Consider the following 26,147-nt stretch of genomic DNA (forward strand, 5'->3'; position numbering starts at 1 on the left):
TTGCCTCCTCTTTCTCAGTTCCGGATCTTTCAAATCGTGCTCTCCCTCTGTGCTCTGCCCTCCTCAACCTATGAAAGAGAAGAAGAGAAAACACAAATACCAGGACAAGGCCCCCTCCTACAATGTCTCCTGTAGGTGTCATCTCCCCCGCTCACAACCTGAGTCTGACATCTAATTTATGTGACGTGACTGGCTCCAGCCCATTCAACTCCCATTTCGATACCCGCTCAGTGAGGAACTGTAACGAATACTACCTTCACCTCCCAGAGTTGCAATCCCGTATTGCCTTTCACTCGTCAGCTTGTGTTGTTCTTGAGGAATCTCATTTAACTAATGCTCACTCACTGTCCCTTACTGAGTTCTGTGCTTTCTGTCAGAACCAGGTTGGCCCATTGAGGGCTTCTGAGGGTGTCTGCATGTTGGTCTGTATGGATATTGTTAGTACATGGGTCTCATTCATACCACATTGGAAGCGGTTGCCGTTTGGGTCCACTTGGACTCTGCCATCACAGTTTGCAATCTCTATCTCGCTCCCTGCCAGGCCACCTATATCTGCTGCCCTAAATGCTGTCCGGCAACTCACCCCTCCCTTCCTCCTCCTTGGGATTTTAGTGCCTATCACCCTTTGTGGGGCAGTGCTTCTTCATCTAGTCAGGGGTTCCTCCTCGACCAGTTTCTTGCAGATCATGACCTGTGTCATCTTCATGATGGTTCCCCTACTCTTTTAGTGCTGCATGTGGCACCTCTGCCACTGATTTCCTCTCTTCCCCTCTCCTCCTTCGTTCCTGGTCGCCACATGATGACCTCTGTGTAGTGACCATTTCCCGTTGGTTCTCTCATTCCCTCCCCACCTCCTGATGACCAGGTTTCCCTGCTGAGATTTCTGTCATTGTCCTCTGTATACCTCTCGTGTCGTGTTTCCACCTTCTTTGTCAGGTTGTCGTCCGTGATGTGTCAGATTAGAGAGTCTGTGCTGCGGGCATTGCTGTTCCCACTTGATGGGCACCAGTCACCATTGGCCAGTTCCATGGCAGAGCATGACTATTGCCACCACTGTTTGCAATTGTTGTAGCACCTTGCAACATCTGAAGCGGCACCTGTCCTCCGTATTACCTTTGCGCCAAAGCCCGTTACTTACACAACCTGAGCAAACGGGTGTTTTGGGAATGCTCTCTGTACCCTCTGTGTTCTTCTGGCTCTTCATCGTGGGTGTGGGCTACACACCGCACCCTTCAAGGTTATCTGTGGCAGCCTTCCATTCCGTCCTTGCCCTTAAAGTTGGCCTTTCTACAGATCCATCATATTTAGCTCTGAGGCATTTTCTCCTCTCAGTGGAGAGACTATTGAGGTTTCTGTCCTTAAGCCTAGCAAGGATATATCATCCCTTGATAGTTACCGGCCCAGCAGTCTGACCAGTGTCCCCTGCAAGTCACTAGAATGGATGGTGGCTCGTCAGCTCAATTGGGTCCTTGAATCTTGGAACATTTTATCTCCCCACCAGTGCTAGTTTTGGGAGAGATGGTCTCATCTGCTTCGATTGGAAGCCACAGTTCTGGAGGCCTTTTCTGAGTGCCTTCATCTTGTTGCAGTTTTCTTCAATCTTCATAAGGCCTCTGACACAGATTGGTGCCATCACATCATCCTTACTCTCCATGAGTGGGATCTTTGGGCCTCCCTCCTGATTTTTATTCGTTAGTTCCTGTCCCACTGGTCATTCAGAGTCCGTGTTGACACTGTTCTCAGCTCTCTGCGGACTCAGGAGAATGGCGTTCCACTGGTCTCAATATAAGGTGTCTTTCTTGTAATTGCTATTAATGGACTTGTGGCTTCTGCCAGACCATTGCTCACCCCTGCCCTTCATGTGGACATTTTCTGTATTTGGGCTAACTCCCACTCGGTGGCCTCTGCAGAATGACAGTTGCTGGGGGCCATCCAGCGTGCTTTCATATGGACACACCTACATGGTTTTCAATTATCTCTCCTTAAGTCAAGGGTGGTGCATTCCTGTCATCCTACTATGGTCCGTCGTGATCCAGAACTCTACATCGATGTACAACACCTGACCATGGTCCCCTAGTTCCATTTCTTGAGTCTTCTTTTCGATAACGAGCTTACTTGGTTGCCCCATAGTCATCATCTGAAGGTTGGCTCTTTTCGTAAACTCAATGTTCTTCGCTTACTTGCCCATGCCTTTTGTGGCATTGATTGTTTTATCCTTCTCCGCCTTTACTAGGCATTAGTTCTGTCTTGTCAGGACTATGGTTGTCAAGCTTACGGATCAACTGCCCCTTCCATGGTGCTCCACTTGGACCCGGTTCACTGCCGTGGTATCCATTTAGCCACTGGTGTCTTTCGCATTAGCTCTGTCTATAGTTTTCTGGTTGATGGTGGGATCCCTCCCCTTTCGATTTGGCAGTCCCAGCCCCTGGTTTCCTATGCTGTCACTATCTGCTCTTACCCTGCTCATCCTTCTTATTCTGTTCGTTTCACTGAATCAGGCAGTCGCCCGCCCTCGGGTGGGTTTACAGGTTGGGCTCCATCTCGCTTCGCTCCACTGTAACTTCCATCTCCCCTCCTTGTCTTTTTCCCCATGTTTCCTCGTGACCACACCCCCTTGGTTAGTTCATCTGTCATGGATTCAGATGAATCTCTTCCAGGGACTGAAAGCCTGCATCATTCCAGTGGTATCTGACTGTTTGTTCTGAAGGCTCTTACGGGTGTTTCAGGATGCCATGGTTTTTTACACAGATGGCTCTAAATCCACTGATCATATTGGATATGCCTTCACATCTTTTTTGACACTGAATACCATCTCTTGACTGCCAAGTATGGGATGTTTACTGCGGAATTGATGGCCACCTATTAGGTCCTCTGCTTTATTAAATGGTCCTCCCTCAGCCGAGTTTTGTTATGTAAGGACTGAAAGAGTGGCCTTCAGGCTATTGGTCGGTGTTTTTCCTGCCACCTCTTGGTCTCTGCCATCCCCAATCATCTTGTGGTCATGGTGATGCTGCTAATTTGGTTGATTTTCGTTGGGTTCCTGGCAACATAGTTATCCCGAGTAATAAGCTTGCTTATCATTTGGATGGGTGGCCGGGGGGGGGGGGGGGGGGTTCGGGGGGGGGGGGGGGGGGTCAGAGACTACGTACACACATAAGTACACATAACATATCCAAATTGAAGGAAAATTGCAATATATGAAAGAAAATTACACTTTATAAAATATGGGGCAACTTGTACAGTACATGACATATGAACACTTTCTTACCTCTGTCACAACCAAATTAACTCAATGTAGAAAGACATAGCATTTTGTTTATAATATTTAAACATTTTGTCAAAAATGCTGGTGCTGCAATCTGCATTCAAGTTGATTCAGAACTACACGTGATGAGACCTTTCAATGCTTAGATAATATTTTTTTGTATTAGAACCCCTTTTCTTCCACCAACTTTGAGGACTCTTTGCTCGGAGAATAAGTACGGCACGTTGCTGTGGGGATATCAACTTCACACAGAATATGAGAGAAAGAAACATCACAAATATCATTATCAGGCCAATAGGAGGACGGTGATGCATGAAACTTACTGTAACATATCCTTCACAAATAACCTTCTCAACAATTCCCAAATACCAAGAAGAGTCTCATGCACATGCAGTATAGCAGTTGGGCTGCACAGTGCATTCTGGCCTTAGTGGCAGAAGTGCATCTGAGAAATCATCCACAATACTAAAATCTGTATCACAGCTCAGCCTTTTTGCTCCAATCTTGGTTGGTGATATTGGTACAATGTGATGCATAGATCATGTTCCAGCAATTGTTTTTGCACTTGGGAAGTGCTGAGAAAGGTAATGTCTTGCTTGTACCATTTCATTTTTTGAAACAAAGAGAATTGAAATGCCTTGCAGGTTCTCGTGGCAGAATTCAAATACCTGTGAAGCTGTAAGTATTTGATCTTTATAAACTCTTTGCAAACTTGTTTTTGTGACAAGTCTTTCAACAGTGCCACCAGTACAATCACAGGGAGATTTGCCATGGCGGGTAGCAAAAAATGACCCGCTGCACTTTACGTTGAAGTTGTGTTCGTGGTAGCAGATATTTCTGAAATCCTTACAATTTTTATATTGTGTAGTGCAACCATCAGTGAAATATTCAACATACACAAGATGAATTTCAGGAAATTCACACTTAAAAAAATTCAATACAGTTTCTGAGGCTGGTAAACCAAGGCAACATCATGTTCTAGGTCATCAGAAACAATACAAATACTTTTTGCATGCAATTGTTTGTCCTTTTTGTAATATATGTGGACAGTGTGAAGAGTGCAGCTGCCATTGATCCAATGGTACCCCTGTACTTCATCTTTAACAACAAAATTGAGAGTTTCACTGAAATCCATTAAAGTTAACACTGATCCTTCTTCATTTTCATATAATCTGACTGTGATTGAGAAATAAGAGTGTGGAGTAATTTTTCAATTTTCTTAGTTTGTCGCACGATTCTGATAGAGAAGTGATGTGAACAGTTAAAGTCATTCTATGAGTTGATACCCATTGACTGTACTGAAGCATCTCATCAGGAGCATAGTCTTCTATTTCATTTTCTAGGTGAGTTTGAAGCAATGAACTGGTGGGGCATTTTTCACACAGATGAAGCATAAAGACTCTGTTATTTATATCACATGTTATTATTTTAATTAGATCTTGGTATGTTTCCTAATAGAAATGGAATTTAGAAGCAATTTAACATTTTGGTGGTAAATGCACACACATACGGTATGTGTTCCTGATGATCCTGCAAGCATACATTGTTTTGGTCGAAGAGAAGCAAATTTTGAGAATCATACTTTGCTTTCAGGATAGTTTTTTTTAAATAGAGAGAATACAGCAAATTTTCTTATGTAGAGAGAATCTGTGCAGGTACATGTCTTTGTGTTTAACACACACACACACACACACACACACACACACACACACACGAAACACTTAAATCACAGTATGAATGACAATTGCTTCGCCATAATAAAAGCTCTTATTCTTCACTAGTCAGTTCATTCACACAAGTCAGGGCATTATCACATATATCTTGCAGATACTGTCCAAGAGAAGACTGCCTACTTGTACTTTCCATAATGCTTCAGTCATAATACCAATATTTGTCGTAAATAATTCAAAAGATGATTGGTGTAACCTAAAAAGTAATTAATTAATGAAAAATCATTCTATCCCATTGTTTCATTACAAAAGTATTTCACATTATTATTGTAACATTAGGGGACTTACTTTTGTTTTGGAATGAATAGTTAATAACTGCAACAATCAAATTTTTAACCAATAATTGTCTCTGTGGTGTACAGCTCGGAACAAGAGCTCAGAACTGCATGCTCAGTGGACACGTGACCCAAAATCAAAGGAACTGGATGATGCAATACATATAGTGGCAGTAAAACGGTGTTCTCAGATATAATTTGTTCCCAGGGAAATCCAGTGTAGCCAACTCCAGCAATTTAGTGGTGACATGGTAGTCATCAATTAGCAACTTAAGTATTTCTTTTACAGTAATGTTGTTTTTTACACTTCGCATTATTTCTACAAACTGATTCGTTTTGCATGACATAATGGAATATGTAGTGTGTTCATGGTGTTTGTAAATTTTTCAAAAGTATCTGTGAGGAGGCAATACCTTAAAAAAAAACTATAATGTCCATGCATGGATTTTGTTTAAAAGAAATTATTTACAATTTTTTCTGAGATGTAGATGATGGATATGTACTACAGGAAACATGACTATAAAAATATAAACATTCCTCCTTAACCCTTTAACTGCTCTGGACATGTTAATGCGTGTGCCTTTGTACCTGTCCGTGTGTGCTCTGAACGTGTTTACACGCGCCACCAGTCCTTCTATCTGGTACTGTGAACGTGTCTACGCGTAGACATGTTCAGAGTACCAGGTAGGAGGACTGGTGGCGCGCATAAACGCGTCCAGAGCAGTTAAAGACTTAACTAAAAAAACAATCAAGTTTCCACTGCAAAAACTGTACAAACTATTGCATTTTTAAATTATAAAGGAGCTCGTTTATGAAAGCCTGAATTCCTGAATCTATACAACTTCTTTTTGCGATAAGTGAAAAAGTAATTTACCTACAACACTTACATTTTGAAAATGTGAATATATCTAGGTAAACTTCTGCTACCCAAAATTTCAAGGATTTGCTTGACAATGGGTGTCATTTCCTAAAATTTCTGGATGATTTGATGGGGAATGACCCCTATGCAATATTGGGACATGCGTTACCATGAAGTAACAGCACCCTTTGTCACACACCATTAGACAACAGTGGTTTTTGATGGACATGCTGCTTCATAAATATTCTTCATTCTCCGATGTGATGTCTACCGGTATGTGTTTACTGGTATGTGTTTTTCCGTTGCTAAGAAAAGGAACACCACCACGTCGATCCTGTTTGGACGCATTGGGTAATAATGTCGCCATTGTTTACCTTTCTGCATTTACTGCACGAATGTCAGAAAGACACGAATGCCACACTAATACCTTGCCAACAAATTGGTACTTATATGTCCGCATCAGACTCACCACACACAATTCAACAAAAACTGACATTTTGATTACACAGAATGGGCATATGATTAGTGAGTCTGGACAATTTAAATCTGTAGGTATTCAGATAGATGGTAAGCTGTCATGGAAAGCCCGTGGGTAGGATTTTGTTCAAAAATTGAATGCTACTACTGATTAAGTTCAACCATTAAAGATGTTTTAGAACCTGTGACTGTTTATTCAATGTAAACACATAGAACTGGAACCAATCACTGTTTTGCAATAGTTATTTATTCATTCCTTGCACCAGTTTTCAAGCCTTTTCAGGCTCATCTTCAGATGGTTTTCAGAAGTTGCATAGCTATTTCAAGCATAATGCTGGGTGCTGGTTTGCAACAGTATGGGCCGCTTTTGTTGTTAGTATCCATCTGTTTGCTTCCATTGTGATGACCAGTTGGTACCACAACACTCACTTTCCCACAATATGTATGCACATGCTAGATGCTGGCAAGGTTTCATTATCACAGTGTATATGCGCAATATTGTGTAAAACTGAGTGATGTGGGATGAACTGGCCATCACAATGGAAGCAGTCAAATAGATACTAACAACAAAAGCTGCCCATACTGTTGCAAACTAGCGCCCAGCATTATGCTTGAAATAGTTATGTGACTTCTGGAAAACCATCTGAAGATGAGCCTCAGAAGTTTTGGAAACCAGTTCATGGAATGAATAAATAAATATTTCAAAAAAGTGACTGGTTGCAGTTTTATGTATTTACTTTTAATGCTGCTATATTCTCCATTAGAACAGTATCTGAAGTAAGTGATAGCCCAACATGAAAATTAGTCTACGTTGCTTATTTCAATTCACTTGTGACCTATGACATTGTATTGTAGAGTATTTTTGGCTTAGAAAAGAGAGTTCAATCAATATGTTGTGTAAGTTTGAGAATCTCTTGTCGACCCTGTTCAGGAGCCTTGAAACTTTGACATTGGCATCTCAATATATACACTCATCATAAAAAGTTAAGCATATTTGCAAATTACCTACCAATAATCACTATGAGCATTACTTTTGTGTTTATGTAGGAAGGTAGTTGTGTAAATGTTGTGAACTCATTTGTCGTTGCCACTTTCCCTCATGGGCGTTCCTTTTATGTGTATGTAGGAGGGTGGTTGTGTACATAATGTGAACTCATTTGTCGTTGCCACTTTGCCTCATCAGGGGCAGTGCAATCACGGCTTGTAAACAAATCCAGTACACCAGAGCTATGAATGCACAGTTGTCCGTGTGCATCTTAAGGGGCTCCGGAAATGCTCAAAATCATGAAAAGTTCAATTTTTACTTTTTTGCGTTTTCTGAATCTGCAGACTATTACCTTTTAATAGATATATAATTTATTCAATTCCGAAGACCACAACTATTTTTAAATTTTTTTTTTGAAATGTGTTCTACATGGGCGTGACCCACTGTGGCGCTGTTAAACTGCTGTCAAATGGTGTTATTATTAACGTCCGTGTTCATCAGGTACATTTTAGTGATGTGAGATAAAGTATGTGTTGTGGCTAACCTGTGATGGTTCAATATATATCGCTGGTGTGATTGTCGATTGTTTCACGTTTATTTACTCTGTCATTATCCCGAAAATATTCGTGATTAATTCTGTTTCTTGAGTCTCTGTTTTGTTGAAGTATAATAATGAGTAAAAGTAAAGTTATTAGAAATCCTCTGAAGGCTTTTAAGAAAAGGAGAAATGTTGGATAGCCAAAGGTATGTGTTATTACTGTAAACAATAAAGACGATAACCAAGTGAGTGAACCTAACCTCTCAAGTACACCTGCCCATAGCAGTCAAAGTGGGAAAGAAAATACTTCACAGAAGAAGCTTGGTTCAATGAGTGAAAACTATGAATGTTTTATGGGCGAATCGGATGTGAATGAAATATTTGATATGTCGATTCTCAAAGGAATTTTTTCAAACTGTGTAAGATGTATTCATTGTAGTGAAGTTGGTCTGGAACTCTCCATAATAAAGCACATAGGACTTGCTAGTGAAATACAACTGAAATGTGATAAGTGTTCATACATGACCACCTTTTGGAACAGTGTTGCAGTAACTGCAACTGAAGAAAATGGTAGCAAAATCTACGAACACAACAACGAGCGATGCTTGCTTTAGACAAGGAACGCCTTCGGGCTGCAGACAGGGCTGTAAAGAGTCTAGAAATACAAGCAAGAGTAAACAGGAGGAGGAACAAGAGGAAGCTGGAGGAGGAGTTTGCAGAGGATGAAGATAATCCATCCTATGGACCTGGAATGCACTAAAAAGTTAATCCAATCTTTGTCGCTCGATTCCCAAAACTTTTATTTTCTCATACTAATTACATGTTTTCTAAGGATACTCCAAACATAGTTGTTTCAAACTTTCGGTAAATGTTACACAGTACCTTCTGCATAATTTAACACAGCCTTTTTCCAAAAAAACTATATATTTTTGAATATATAAATAAAAAATTGCTAAAAAATGTTGTGAATTTTCATTACAATTGAAAAAAAAAATCATCTTTAATAACTGAACCAAAATTTTGTAAAATCCCTGTGTTAAGTTGTAGCCCATATTCCAATAAATAATCTGTAAAAAGTTCAACTTCCTACCTCAAATACTTTGTGAGGAAAGATGTAATTTATAAGCATCATTTTAACATTGCAAGTATAGGGCGTTCCGGAGCCCCTTAATGCAGCAGAATGCCTCAGCACAGGCTCTCCATGGCAGACTGTATCAAAATTGTCACATAGATGGGATTAAACACAAGACAAGTTGACATTGTGAATATTGTTCACGTTAATCAAAGTGTTGTCTCCAGACTGTGGAAAAGTTCCAGGAAATGGATTCAATAGTGGATCGACATCGCGAAGACCGTCCACGCAAAACTACAGCAGCTCAGGACCAGTATGTAATAATATCTGCACAGACACACCCTATAAGGAGAGTGACTACTCTGTGCCATGAGCTTCAAGAAGCCACGGGGGTTACCGCAAGGACCCAATCTGTGCACAACACTCTTTATGATAGGGGTTCGTACAGCTGAAGACCTCTCAAGACTCTAGCACTCCGTCCACATCACAGGGGTGCTTGAGTAAGAGGGGCTAGAGCACATGAACCTTGGACACGACTCCAATGGACCAAAATGCTGTTAACAGGTGAATTGCAAATAGGCTTGCATCCTGACAACAACTCTATTCGCATATGGAGGCGAAAAGGGGAATATAGACATCTCTAAATGACTGTGGAATGTCACCAACAATCCGGTGGCTCAATTTTATTATGGCCAGGTATCGTGTAGGGCCACCGCACACCACTCATTCCAATTGAAAACGACATTCTACAACCCATAGTCAGTTGTTTTGCAGAGACTTCACAGTGTGTGTTGGTATCTGACAGGATGTGAGATCTGAGGAATGGATTGGTTAGCATGCTCCCCTGATATAACTGCATAGAGCATACATGGAGCGTGCTCAAAAGAGCGATTTCTAGTTGTCAGTATCCTCCATTAATGACTGAAGCTCTCAGGAATGCTGCCATTGAGGAGTGGGACAAACGTCCCAAGAGGCCTGCAATGATTTGGTACTGAGCACGCCCTGTCCCATTCAAGAGTGCCTGAGGGTTCGTTGAGGACCTACGCACTACTGAACAGTGTGCTATACAAATCATTTAATGTTTTTTGATGTTGGAGGTCATTGCAACTTTTTTTCCCAAATGTTCCTTTTTCATTTCATAATTGGTTCCAAGAGAATGTATAGATTTCATTTGCATAATACTCCGTGACGTCAAAAAATTCAGTATAAGATATCTATCTTATTTTGAGATGGGAGAACCAATTATGTGCTTAACTTTTTTTAATGGGTGTATAATTTCTTTAGTGTCGTTTGTTGTTAACAATATGAGCGTATTCCAAGAATTAGCAACTAGTAGGCAGAAATCGAATCTGCATTTGTATTGCGCCTTGACTCTTGTACAGAAAGGCATGCAGTATTCTGCTGCATTCATTTTCAGTAAGCTGCCACAAGAATTAAAAAATTGTAGCAGTAATCTTTGCACTTTCAAGTCTAAACTGAAGAATTTCCTCATGGCTCACTCTTTTCAATTTTTCAGGGAGTTCCTGGAAAACAATTAAGTTAATTCTGTATTATATTGTTGATTATGCTAGTATATACTCGCAGCGTGTCATCTGCATGGGATTTGTGTGTATTTTATTTTTTGTGTTATTACTTTTCTGAAGTCAATTTCATATACTGACTTCATTCCATGACCATGGAGATTTGCTACTTAATATGGTCCTATGCAGTACATGTAAAATACATTATAAATAAATAAATAAAACAAAGAAGATGAGCTCAATACCAGGGATGAATTTCAGGCTGAACTGAAAGAAACTTTTGGTGACAATCAACAGAATGTTAAAACAACAGAAGAATTCATCAAGTGGTACAAGCACATCAAGGAAAAGCAATAGAAAGGAAGAGGGCTGATTCCTGAAAGTAGTCCATGTGGAAGTTAAAGAAGACCACCATGATCTCACTACTCTCATATACCAGATTGTAAGAGAAGAGAGACAGCATTTTGTGGCAGCCAGAACTGTCAGACCAAGTACACTCAAGAGTTGGTGACCAGTAATGTAGACCCCATACATCAGGAGGTAATAGAAAATGTTGAAGGAGAAGTGTATTGTTGTTTGACACTAATCTCCACCACCTGTGGGATGTGCCATGAAAAATGGACTTGGACTTATGTTGCTGTTGTCAGATGATAACCCAGCATCCAACTAACACAGGTACAACCAGCTAATCCACCATGTAAAATGCCCTGCAGAAGAACAGACATTTGAGGGTGGAGGACAACAAACAGTTTGTTTTCATTGTTGGTGGCGTGGATACTTTGTACGCTACTGCAGAGGAAGAAGACTATTAGATGACTATTATGCCACAAGACATCAGCAATCACAACAGTGCTATTCATACCAGTCAACTGCAAATGATTATAGTCGATCTGTGGACCGAAGCTAATCACTGTATCCACAATGGGTCACTCCCCAACACGCCATAGGCATTTCCCGTCACTGTACGGAGGTACCAGCCACTCGGCTAACCACTGAAAGGCTGCCACAGATGAAAATCCTCTATGGACAACAGTTATCAAGATGTCAGGAAAACTCACTGACATCATTCACGGCCAACTGTGTCAGGTGCTAGTGAACTCTGGGGCTTCTTTTTCTGTTATGTCAAATGCTTATTGCTAGCTAAAGAATACTGCATTTTGTGATATGAAAATAATTGTCTGGAAGTCACAAAAAGGAAATACGTGTAGCTGACAGGAACATGTATTGCAGGAATAACTATCAATAACAGAACACCGCCTTTAAAATTTGTCATTTAAACAGAACAAAGTCATGATATTATTTTCAGGGGAAACTTGCTGCAGGCATCACAATGTGGAAGATCAGAGCTCCAGACTGATAAAGCTATTTCAACAACCACAGATAACAAAGATTGCTTCTGGGCATTTGTTTGCCATTGAAGTTGTTGTTACCCCTTCGTCAACATCGAGACATCTCCCAAAAGAAATCTACAAACCAGTAGTGATAATAAGCATTCTAGATGGGCAAGGAGTGTCACGAGCAGCCACAACTCGTCCCTAAAAGTACGTGCTTAGAGATAGCCGAACCAGTCCAGGAGGGTCAGCTTAGTGACATCAATGAAGAAACATGCTCTACTACCACTACAGATGACATAGGGAAGGAAGCTAGTATCGAACTGCCAATAGGACCTGACGTGACCGAGGGACAGTGTCAGTTGTGGTCCTTCTGCATCAGTTTTAGGATGCTTTCAAATCCTGAGTGAAGAGCAGCCAGGGAAGCAGCCTACGGTAAAACACCGTATCGACACTAAGGATAATTCACCGATTGGCCAGCACTCGTATAAAGTTTCTCTGGTAGAATGATGGATGATCCCGGAGGAAGTGGAGATGATGATGCAAGGTAACATCATTGAATGTTTAGTGTGTCCTCGGTCCTCTTCGATGGTCTTCTCCAATGGTCCTTGTGAAGAGCAAAGATGGCACATGGCATTTCTGTGTCAGATCTCGGGTACTGAACAAAATCACAAAGGAAGATGTCTATCCATTGCTGTGTGTCGATGACACCCTGCACTTCTTCGACGGAGCAAAGTATTTCTCAGTTATGGACATGCTGACAGAACATTAGAAAATCGAGGCTGACCAGGAAAATACTGCATGCCTTCCACACACGAATGGCCTCACAGTACACTTTAGTAACAGGTTGGCAGGTATGGTCTCGATGTACATTGACACGGAACAGAGAGAGTGGGATCGGTACTGCCTATGGTGACATTCGCACACAACTGAGCGAAGCGAGAAACTAAAAGCTTCTCACTTTTCTTTCTGTTCTGTGGTTGCGAGGCCAAAACAACTGTGGATGCCCTATTCCTGTTTCAGCTGGATGATACTCAGGATGACTAAATGAAACACATTACAAAGACCAAAGAAGCAAAGCAGCTGGCTTGAATATGAACCCTGTATGCCCAGATTAAATACTGAATGCACTCTTAACGCCAAGCACCGACCGGTGAAGTACAGCCGAGGGGAGTTGGTACAGAGTTTTATACCTGTGCGGATAGTGAGACTATTGAAAATGTTACTGTAGTCCTAGTTTGGGTCTTGTCGTATCCTTAATCGTGTGTTGCATAATAACGTACAACATTGAGGACTATAACCCTTTGTCACGAAGACGAAAGCACGAGTCCTCTGTGTGAAACCCTGATACAGTCCAGAGACACACATTGATGGTGGCAGGTTCAAGAAAACTGAAGACCAACTCGAGGATCCTGGAGCTTTGAAGGGAGGGGCTACTTTCGATGCTGATACTAGTGAAGAGGATATAATGACATGACCACAACATGAGAATCCACCAGCACTGCCATACAGAGGACCATTGACAAGATCTGGATCTAGGGTGCTGTAGTCTGCTCCAGCGAGAACTAATGATGAAGCGAGCTGTGGCACATGAAGTGTAGTGTAGTGGTTAGCATCGTCAGCGGGTGTGCTGTTGGTCACAAGTTCAGATCCGACCACCAGCAGTTATTTGTTATTTAGTGTTTATCATTTCTGGGAGGTTCTAGAAATATCCTATGTTTGTAATGTTTTAATAATCTGGAGTATTAAATGTCTGTATAAATAGCTGTAGTCTCTATGCAGGAGGTCAGTTCTGGTCTGGGTACTTTGGTGTCAATAATAAACATGCTTTGAGTTCCAAGTGTCGTGTTTTTGTTTTGATCTGACAATATTTCTCACAGACAGCAGCAGTGATCCACTAAAATTCCAAACTAATGGTGATGGTATGCTGTCTTATATTTAATGAGGTAGGAGTCGCATTCTGTTATCACAGTGCATTTACTTGCTTATGAGATGTACAGTTGGCACCATAGCATTGTTTAAAATGAAATGCAGCATCCATGCAGACAGGGGAAAGTTGTGGATATATTTTTTAATGTTCTATGACTGGGTGTCATTGACAGAAAAACTGGTTTTTCTGGAAACAGCTGCCAGTCATCTTGCAGGAAAATTGTTGGTTCCTGTTTTGAATGCTGACACTAATGACTGAGTTTGCATATTCTTCCAGTATTTTCATTCAATGATGCTTTAGGCAGTAGGTGAAACAGTGAAGGGTTGGCATTGTGTGGTCACCTAGGGCTGATGTCTTATCAGGGTTTTTTTTTCTGAGATAAAGAACAGTGTGCAGTAGTACAAACATCAGGTATTAATCTATAAAATTTCTAAACTATGAGCAGTTATATAGGTTTATGACCAAAGAATAATGGATAAAAATGATAATGTCCTAATTTCTTCTCATGTATATGACAGAAAGGTGTATGATGCCTTTTGTTAGTACATTTGTGCTTAATAGATTTAGTGATAGTGGCTGTGTTGGAGAGACAGCATGATTGTAATCAAAACAAATGGAATAATTAGGTATAATGTGATAAGGATGCTGTGAGATCTTCTATTGGTTGTTGGAGTAACAGTTAAGTGCCCTATTACAAGAACAGACAATTTTGCCAGAAAATGCTTCAAAAAGTAATAGAGAGAGAGAATTCTAATTAATAACTGATTTTTAAGTAGACCAAAATAATAATATTTAAATCAATTGAACAAAAAGTGTGAGAATACCTTGAATGCACCACATTTCCTGTATTGCTATTTTCAAGTTCAATTCATTGTGACACAACCTTCATCCACTTTCATGTGAGATAACATAAAACTATATAAAACCAACAAGAAATCAAATTTTTTTAAACTTTTGTCATATTTTTCTGTCAGTTTTCTTCCTAACTTCTTTTGTGTGTTTCATTTTTATCTACTAATTCACTTTGCTGTGAATACTTTAATATGTCATTTGGTAGTTTCATTTGGTCTGTGCATTTCTGGCAAACGATGATAAAGTGTTGGTTATACCAGCACAGACACCTGTTCCGGTCAAAGTCACAAAGAGACTTCCATTGACACTCTCAGGAGACAGTATAGTAGTTCAGGTTGTTGAAGCTGAAGATGATGATGATGATGATGATGATGATGATGATGAAGATGATGATATAGACAAAGGGAGCTGTAGTTTTGGGAAATGTAAGTAAAGGTTTGTACACATTCCGTCTAATAATTTTAGTAGATTTTTTTGTAAAAATTTAGCAGACAATTTAATTTTAATTTATAAAAGTGATAACTTGCGTGAGAATATTCCTTAGTGCACCTATAGGCAGTGCCGAACCCCCCCCCCCCCCCTCCCCTCCAGTCAAAACCACACACACACACACACACACACACACACACACACACACACACACACACACACACACACAAAAAAATCATAGTCGAAGTAATGAAAAAACCCTCTGTTTTAAAATATGAAACTGTGGGTACTAGCAGAGATCACCCATGAATTTCAACTACCTTCGTTCTATGAGTAGGACACTTGATTCCAAGATGATTCTGTCCCAATTCAAAGAGTGGCATTCTTAAAGAATGGTTTAATCAATATGTGAATAATTTGTTACTCTGCTAAGTTCAACAGGCACCATATTTCAACATTATTGAACACCTTTTGTGATGGGGCCTTCACACACTTAATATGTATGCGCAGTAATATTGTGCCAATATATTGCAGGAAAGTGCAAGGCCAAGGACAGCACAATACAATTGTGCAATATTCATGCCTTTGTAGTGAACATGTTGGTGCGCAAAAATGTGGAACTCATATGTATTGTTGCTTGCCTTGCAAAACGCAAGCAGAAATTATGCAGAATAGATGAAATGAGCCTGAAAATCTTCCAGTACATGTTTCAATGGGCCACTGGCTCATTCACTGTGTCGTAGCTTCATAAACAACAAAAACTAATTAAAAATTAAACAAGGAAATTGTAAATTATTGTGTACACATGCTGTGTTTTCTGTGTGTCCTCTACTGTAACAACTGTTGCAAAAAAAAATAAAAATAAAACAATTATTTACTGATTACTAATAGAAAGCTTATGTGATCTGATGTCTGTGGAGTGCAAGGAAGAAAAACATTTATGCTGACAGGACAGCTGCCCTGATCCTATTTGCCAATTCTGAAAACTGCTATAAGTAAAATAAACTTTTCTGCTGACTATCATGACACATGGACTTCAGTTCCCTCTGCCATTTTGGACAATGAGGTATTGGCATCCGAGAAATGAAGTTTGTGACTGTTTACAAAGTACTGCATGATGCTTTAATATACATACTCCAGCACACGCCCTGATCTTTTGTCATCTAATTTTTTTCATTTCTCTGCAGAAATTCATTCAGTGTGAATTGAATTTCTCTTGATCTCAGTAGGAACTGCTGTTTATTGCACATCACTGCCCTTACATGGTACAATATACATTGCCATATAGTGAATGTGTGTCAAAATTGTTTAAAGCTCTCTAGTCTCCTTCAATATATTGTACAGACTATTAATACTGCTCATAGAGGGTCAGTATTATTGCAAAATAAATATTGAGCATGGGAGGGCTTCTCAAGTTTTTGAGCAGATAATTCAGTACGTGCTTCCTCCTCAGTTAAAGGTTGTGAAATCCCTCTGTGGGTCCGGGGTTTAGAATAGGCCCGAGGTATTCCTGCCTGTCGTGCAAAGTGACTTGAAAGGAGTTTCACACGTTTCGGCCTTTATGTGATGGTCCTCTGTAGGGTTTGATCTCCATTCTTCGGATTTTCCCGAAGAGCGAGCCAATTTGGGAAGGGTGCCTTATAAGGTGGATCATGTCCATCGTGCATTGAGATCTTTAGCCTACTTTCTTGTTGCTGCATTGCAGTTCTGCCCATTCTCCATCTCTTGGGCGAGCACACCTTCCTGGGTTCATTTTCGACCATGCACTACACAGTGTCAATTTCTACGTCGACGATGACCATGGACTTCTTTGCACCTGATATCCAGCTCAGTAGCCAGTCCATTGTGGTGGGGCTGCCACATACCTTGTTGGTTGTAGCCCCCGACCACACAGGGATCGCTCTGCTGATGCCTGCGCCATTATCTCCCTATGTATGCCAAGGGGTAGATGCCCATCCTCTGGGGTATCGGGACTCCCGGCAATGGCCATCCTGCCAGGTGGCCTTTGCTACGGCTGGGTTGCGCCTGTGGGAAGCGCCCCTGGTCAGAGTGGGTGGCATCAGGGCGGATGGCACATGATGAAGCGTAGTCCATCATCTCTTACTGGTGGTGAAACACCAGCAGTCTCTAAGCGATCATGAGCTCAATTCAACGCACAGAAGTATGACCCCAAATTATTCCCCTCCCTGGCCACACCATGGGAAGAACGTCATGCTGAGGATGGCAGCGGATCTTATTCGCCCCAGTACCTTAGATGTTAGAGAGCTGATGGGGAATCTTTCATGACGATGAAGCCTCAGTTTTTTGTTGAGCATTTAGAGGACAAGTTTGGGAAGGTGGAGGGCTTGTCCAAAATGAGATCTGGGTCAGTCTTGATCAAACCAGCATCTTCTGCCCAGTCACGGGAGTTACTTGCTTGTGACAAGCTGGGGGATATTTCTGTAACCATCACTTACATGGTCCAGGGTATCATATTTCACAGAGACCTTCCTTTGCAGTCCGATGATGAGCTGCGCACCATTTAGAGCGGTGAGGTGTACGTTTTGTGTGGCGTGTCGACCGGAGTCCGAAGGATAATCAGGTTGCCACCGGTGCCTTCATCTTGGCCTTTGAGGGTGATACATTGCCCGAGAAGGTCAAGGTGATGGTCTACCGGTGTGATGTAAAGCCCTATATCCCTCCCCTGATGCGGTGCTTTAAGTGCTGGAAGTTCGGCCATATGTTTCCCCGCTGTACTTCTAGCGTCACATGCCGAGATTGCGGACGCCCATCACTTCCCAATACTCCATGTGCCCTGCCTCCCATCTGTGTCAGCTGTGGAGAGCACCATTCGCCTTGCTTGCCTGACTGCAGGATTCTCCAGAAAGAAAGGAAAATCGTGGAGTACAAGACGCTGGACAGACTGACCTACACTGAAGCTAAGAGAAAATTTGAATGCTTGCATCCTGTGTGTATGACATAGTCTTAAGCCGCTGCTACAGCAGTTCTGGCACCGTCAGCTCAGTGATGAAGGCTGGAATTTGCATGCCAATACCACAATTGGACATTCGCTGAGTGACGATAAATGGCCTTTCCAGATTAATTGGTCAGGTGACCGTTGGTGTGTATGGCATGAAACATCTGAAAGCAAGGGGTATCAGGCTGGAGGTGGGAATGGGGGTGTGGGACATTCCAGCAGAAATGCGATCTATTGGCTGGAGCCCCCTGACATCGTGGTGAGGCAGCACAGCACAGCATAGCACAGCAGTCTGATTATTCAGTAGATGTACTGCACCATACTTGCTTTGGGGTGTTATTCATTCATTTTACTTTCAATTTGGTTCAATACATAGTTGAACAAATTAAATAAAGTGGCATGACAGATGTATTACACATTAGGAAATGATAATTAAGATGAAACATAACTCACTCGTTTGGTGTAGAAACAGATGGTAGTGTAGACTGTTCCACATTTCTGTTGCCGTTTATCAGATGAAGGTGAAATCCATAGCAGCTTCCTCCTTGTGCATATCTCTTTATAGTTTCCAATTTTGCTTATTGATTCAGAGACCTAATCCTTAAATGAGTGTTCTTGTTCCTACATAAAGAGCAATAACTGTGTGGAAACTGTTTCAAAATAGAGCACAGAGACTTTACAACATTTTTGTGTTTGCGCACTCTGTTTCCATTAAAATCAACAAATTCTCCTTCAAACTGCAACATGTTGCTTTTCCGTGCTCGTATTGGAGAGTAATGATCATCATGAGATATAATTGATATCCAGTCTGCAATAGACTCTTCTAATTCACTTTTTGCTACTGGAATACCTAACAATTTATCGTTGTTTTGGTACTTAAATGCAGTATAACTTGCAATGTACAGGGTGTGGTAGATAAGTAATGAGACTCAGTCTAGAAAAACAAATTTATTGATCCAATTTGTACAAAACGTTAATATTCTTCAAAGTACTCGCCTCGGGCGTTGACGCAACGTTGCCAGCGCGTTTTCCAAGCTTCATAGGCCCCACTGTAGTCCGTTTGAGTTATCCCAGTTAGTGCCTTCGTGACAGCACGTTGGATGTTCGGAATATCGTCGAAACGATGACCCTTCAGGCATCTTTTGACCTTCGGAAATACGAAGAAATGAGGAGGACTCAAGTCAGGGCTGTATGGTGGCTGTGGCAAAACTTCAACTCCAATTCGGGTCAAGTAGGAGGTCACGAGGAACGCTGTGTGCGCCGGAGCGTTGTCGTCGTGGAGACGCCAGCGTTGAGCAAGGTCCTGTCGCTTCCGTTTGATGGCTCTGTGCAATCGCTGAAGGACTTCTTTGTAGAATTCGGCATTGACAGTCTTCCCCTGAGGGACACACTCTTTGTGAATTAACCACCGCTTGTCGAAAAACACAATCAGCATTGTCTTGATGCGGGACTTTGACATTCTTGCTTTCTTCGGCCGCGGGGATGCCGGTGTGTGCCACTCCGAGCTCTGGGCTTTCGTCTCCGGGTCGTACTGGAATGTCCACGATTCGTCGCCTGTTACTACGTTGTCTAAAAAGTGTGGATTATTTTCCAAATCATTCAACATCTCACGGCAAACGTCCACTCGTTGTTGCTTTTGTTCGGCGGTGAGCACTCGGGGAACCAATTTTGCGCAAACTTTCCTCATCATCAAATCTTGCGTAACAATTTGGTGAACCGTAAATTTATTCACGGAGACCTCATCGGCGATCATTTTGAGACTTAAATGACGGCCGGAGTCCAGGAGTTCTTTCACTTTGGCCACCGTTTCATCCACACGACTCGTTGAAGGGCGTCCAGATCGTTCCATGTCTTCAACGGATTCCCTCCCGTTTTTAAATTCATTAAACCACCGGAACACTTGAGCTCTTGATAGGGAGTCTTCTTTGTAGGCCTCCGTAATCATAGCAAAAGTTTCCGAAGCAGTTTTGCCCAAGCGAAAGCAAAATTTGATTGCATACCGCTGTTCTATCGAGCGATCCATCTTCAGCGTTTTCACAAGTGTCACGGGCACACAAACAACGTAATACGCGAAGCTCGACCCTCACTGCACCAGAGCTCCGACGCGACTGCGAACCGGTTCTATTGTTAGCTCAGATCCCCCACCACGTGACGTACAGGTGGAGACCGCCCTGCGAGCGACTGGGGCGCCGCGTGGCGGCCAGTCTCATTACTTCTCTACCACACCCTGTATTTCACTGCATCTGGAAGAACATCCAGAATTGCTGCACAACCACACAGTTTTACCTCATCCATACAAATTATAAAAGTGGGTGTTCGCATGTATGGGGCATTCAGAAGCCAAGCTGACTGACTCCATCAAATGAAAATGTTCAGTACAAACAACTAGTTACTGAGTTATTTTAAAAAAAGCTCTAAAATTTTTCAGCATATTTAGAATAAACTGATGTTAAGGTTACGTTTTCAGCACTTTATAAATATATAAAAAAATTCAATGGCTGTCTCTCCCATAAGAAAAACTGCTTTGTATGGAGTGAGTCACATTGCCGACTGAAAGGTGTTGACAAAATATTGTGAGTGGTTTGAATACAGGCAATTTTATGAAACAAATAAACACAAGCAGGACCATTTTACATGAAAAAATCACAAGTATTAATGTAAGTAATTAAATAGTACTTAATGTACAAGTAGAAAATGCGGTCCCCCCCCCCCCCCCCCCCCCCTCCCGCACATCATGGAGATCAGTCTTCATGTACTATAAAGAAGACCATGTGGAACATCAGCTAGACTTTCTAAAGGTCAGTTTCCGTTTTTCGTGGGGATATTAATTTTTCCAAATGGCATTTCTGGTGAGAAAGTAGTTTTATATTGGATAGCAAATGGTTCAGCCTTCTCAGTATTGATCCATCTCATTGTCAGCTAGTTAATTGTTTCACCTTCAGCATTTCTTTTCCTATGGGTGATACATTTTTCTAAGTTTGCTGTTGAATGGAAGTTTTCGTGGTTCATTTCTGTGAGGTAATCAGTGTTTCTTTCCTTGCAGCTAAGAACATCATCATACTGATCTCTTAGACAAAAGATGTGATGACTAGTTTTTAGTCTCTTTTTAATAAAAGAAAAATCTGTATCATTTGGAAGGTAACTGTGTCCTGGCGGAAGGAACTTTTAAGACAATAGTTTGTGTTACCTCTCGTATTTTTCAGGTATTTTATAAGACGTAGAAAAAAGCATTTGTGTTGCAGTTTTGATTGCTGCATGAGCCAGAGTATGTGAAAATATGTTTGCCATTACTGCCATGGAGAGTCAGGTGTTCTATTAGACAAGAGCTTATTTCTTGCAAACCTCTCGAACCCCACAAGTTTGGGACCATACATACATACATGTAATCTGTTTTGTAATTAAACATGAACACGAAAATCATGGACATAAGAGATCCCTATAACATTGTACGACATTTAGTTCGGGAGGTATGAGGTCATAAACAGTGAATGCGTGAAAAACTACTGCATCAAGCATGATGGTTAAATTTATTACTTCTTTGCTGCTAACTCAATTTGCAACACATTTCGGAAACAGTAATTGCATGTGCCACTGAATGTACCTAAAAGACTGTATCATTACATGACATACAGTACAGGAGATATGACATTACAAACACAGAGATGCTTGAGAAACGCCACACCATGCATGATTTTTTAATTTATTACTTCATTACTACTAACTGTATTCACAACACATTTTGCAGACTGTATCACATATGCCACTTTATGTACCTGCAAAATTATATCATTATACAGCGTGTAGTTCAGGAGATACGATATAAACATTAAGATGCCTGAAAATGAAACTGCAGGTTGAAATTCGCTAGACATATAGTCGAAATATATGTACAAATATGCATGAAATATGTTAAATATGTGTGAAATAAATTTGACATGAAGATATAAGAGCAAAGCCGTCTGTAAACAACTCATCGTAAACCCCTGGAAAAATTTCTGATTTGGTACACACACTGGTTACAATTTGGAAAGAAATACTGATGGGGTAAGAACTGCCAGTCTCTTGTTTGGATGATTGTGATAATGTGGAGAGAGAAAGGAGGAGGAGGGCAGATACTGAGGGGGGAGGAGGAGAGAGGCACAGATAGGAGGAGACGGACAGAGTTAGGGGACAGAGAGGGGAGAGGAGGAGATTGACACAGAAGGGAAATGGCAGGAGATGAACATAGAGGGGGGGGGGGGGGAGGAGGAGACTGATAGATAGAGGGGGAGGAGGAAACGGACAGAGAAAGGAAAAAGGATGAGATGAGATGAACAGAGAGAGGTGGAGGAGGAGAGGGAATGAGCAGATGGATGGAGGAGGAAGCAGCGTATTGACAGGGAGGTGGGGGGGGGGGGGGGGGGAGGAGGAGGAGGAGGAGGATATGGACAGAAAGAGGAATGGGAGTAGGTGGTTAGACAGAGACAGGGGGAAGGAGGTGGACTAATAGAAGATTGGAATAAATATGTACCATGGCAATTCCAAGTACTCAGCTAGCATGTTAATAAATTTTCTTAGACATTCACAGCTTCTGGGATTTCTCGCATTGGTGATCCCTCGACAACATTTATACGGAGTTAATTTGTAATAAAACTTAGGGATACAGAATCTGGCTCGACATTACACTGAAAAAGACTCTGCATTTAATTCTTCAGTAATTGGTGTGTTTCCAGAGAAGGAAGTATCATTTGCATTACCTGGAAATTTGAGGAGACATGCCTCATTTCTCTCTTCAAATACAAAATATTTCTAATCCTCATACCCTAGGAGAAAATTTTTCCAAGCAATCTTCATTTAGTCTGGAAGTTAATATGTAGCCGACTTTCAAAAAGTCCAAAGAGAGATCTTATTGACGTAATGAAACCTTTTTCGTAAGGCAACAAACTGTCTCTATCACCACCTTGCACTCGGGAACAAATGTCTAGGAGTCTCTTTAGAGTATTCTCCTGAATTGTGACATTCATTTCACATCCCCGTTGCAGAGGTGAACATTCATCTTTTGGAACTCTTAGAGCTCGAGAAATCACAGACACCAATAACGAATTCATTCTGCTTTGCACGTCCTCTTAGATTTAAGTGTGCTTCAGTAATGTGGTGTGTTATCATTAGGTCACTTTTTTATGTTTAAAAATTTATTTTAAGATAATTTTTTAGCTATAATTAATTGGAGTGTTATTTATGCTCTTGCTTCTTACCTCTTTGCTTACATCTTGGCTTTGTGTAGTTTATTCTCCATGTCAGTTTATGCTTTGGGTAGTATCTTCCTTCTGGAAAGTAACCCTAGAAGTTTGTTTCTTGAATCTCATTCATAATCTTCAGGCCAAAAATGAATTGAACGTGCATGTACAGTTACCACATTCACTTTGGCTGCATGTTTGTGTCGAACTGTTGCTCATCTTTGGGAAATGCGTGATAAATAATGTTTGTTATCTTTTGAGCAATATTAATGCATTGTGCCACAGCCCAATTTCAGTGACCCTTGCTCACGATTGACACAAAACATGTTATTTTCTTTACACACACAGCCACAACAGTTCTCAAAGCGACATCAAGGCGTACAGAGGCGTCGAAGAACTTCTTGCTCACCAGGAGCCAGAATGATTTACCTCCTTATTCTGTTGTCCGTGGGAGGAGGGAACATTATGGTCTGGGGAATGTTTTCATGGCATTCCCTTGATGATCTTATCATTGTGGAAGAGAGAGTGCAGCAATGAAAGTATGCATCTATTCTTGGGGACCATGTTCGCCCTTACTTGCAATGTGTTTTTCCTAGGCACGTTCACATGTACCAGCAGGACAAGGAGCATGTCGCACAGCTCACTTGACACATGTGTAGTTCAAAGAGGGCCAGGATGAGTTGACTGTGCTCTCCTGGCCATCAAACTCCCCAGATTTAAACCCGATCAAGAATCTCTGGGACAACCTCGATCAGGCTGTTTGTGCCATGGATCCTCGACCGTGAAACCTAGCCTAGCTGGCCACAGCACTGGAGCTGGCATGGCTCCACATCCCTGTTGGCACCTTCCAGAACCTTATTGACACTTTTCCTGCAGTGGTCCGACACTCTGTGTGTGTGTGTGTGTGTGTGTGTGTGTGTGTGTGTGTGTGTGTGTGTGTGTGTGTGTGTGTGTGTGTGTTCTTGCAATAATTATATCAGTTATCAGCATCACTCAGTTCAGTTTGTGTGTATATTGTTATTTTTGCAATTTGTTTAAACATTATGTTGAAGTCGAAGAATATGTTTTTAATGAAGCAAGCAGTAGCTTTAAATGTCCTATACAGTAAATGTAATAAATTGTTTCAGCTGACGCTTGATGATGTGTCCGCTTCCAGCAGTTTAACTGCTGAAATAAATGTAAACAGGTATGTAAATTTCATATTTTTGATTGTGAAGAGGGAGGTGGTGGTTGTTATTTTAATGTATGAATAGTCAGCAAAAAATGTATGCCTACCACATATTTGACCAGTTGACTGACCCGCATTTTTTTTCTTTTTTATTTATTTTTTTAATTTTTTATTATTTGCTGATGTTCAAAGTTCAAAAATTTAATTTTATGGTATGTGTTGCAACTTTGCTTTGCTACTCTGTTGCCTTTGATATTCATTCACTTTTGTCCCTTTTAGTATTGGAAGTTTGCATGCAAGCATAATTGATACTGCAACACAGAAGAAATCTTCCTTTCGACTAGGTCCTCCGGCACCAGATGGACGATAATTCTCAAACAAACTGGTTAAAAACCATAATTTAGGAAAACAAAATTTAACAAAATGTTTGCTAACACGTCTTGACACAAATCTGTCAATAAGCAGAATGTGTTCAAAAATATGTTTTTTAAATTTGAAAAATTATATGTTGATATTGCCTGTGATATTAAAATAAAATGTTTTCATATACTTATTGAGCATTCAGCCATCCTCTCCCCTTTCTCTCCTTACTGTTAACAGTAGTAATTAGAGACTGGTTTATATGCATTTGGATGTTGCTTGTGCATTGACATATTTGGCTCCTTCTCACTGGTTACTACATATTTTGACTAAAAACTGGCGACGATGCATATTTTCACCTATGTTTGCAATATTTTAAAAATTTTGATGGGCAGTCTCTAGCTCGATCTAGTTTTGATGTCTTACAGATTGACCACAACCTAGAACTGCATGCAATCACTAACCGAGAGGCCACTGCATAGTGAAATCATTACAGAAGAGGAACAGGAACAGGCAGACAGTCAATGCTCCTGCACTGGCTAATCCAGGTTAATCCCCTCCACTGTCATACTGTACGCGTCGGTAACAGTTGAATTAAACTAATCAAGCTTTCAGTCGCATGTCCGTGGTTTCAGTTTAGCTTTCCATTTACACACAGTTGAACGTGTTTACAACATGTTGTGTGCCATGTTGCCTGAAAAAAGAAACGTCATTTCGTGGATAGCTGACCATCCTGAAACATTTACATATGAGGAAATTGCTTTATATTGTCGAGTTTGTGAGAGAAACGTTCCGTGCCAAAAAAAAAAAAAAGTTTCAAATAGACCAGCATGTCAAGACAAGTCGTCATGTCACAGGGATGCAGAAAAAAGGACCAGCAAGTAGCAGTACCAGGGATTTGTGCAAAGGAAAACAAAAAGTTGGTTGAACATGGATGTGTGTGAAGCATTCACTGAAAGCAACATTCCTCTTCACAAACATACAAACCCTATCCTCAAAGGCTTCCTGCACAAATAATGCTTAAATCATAATACATACCAGATGAATCAACACTGCATAAAAATTACATACCGACAATTTACGTAAATGTTCTGGAAGAAATACACTATGAACTCGAGGACAGCATTATCTGGATTTCAGTTGATGAAACTACAGACACTTGTGGCCTTTACATTGCAAACTTA

At 41.0% G+C, this 26,147-nt stretch overlaps 1 pseudogene; it reads left to right on the top strand.

Annotated features, from left to right (window-relative positions):
* The window catches only part of LOC124555368, a 204,720-nt pseudogene extending 179,749 nt beyond the window's left edge, over nt 1–24,971 (top strand).
* The last annotated feature ends 1,176 nt before the right edge of the window (nt 24,972–26,147 follow it).

Source organism: Schistocerca americana, chromosome X (assembly GCF_021461395.2).
Source record: "Schistocerca americana isolate TAMUIC-IGC-003095 chromosome X, iqSchAmer2.1, whole genome shotgun sequence".
In the NCBI taxonomy this organism is placed as follows: domain Eukaryota; kingdom Metazoa; phylum Arthropoda; class Insecta; order Orthoptera; family Acrididae; genus Schistocerca; species Schistocerca americana.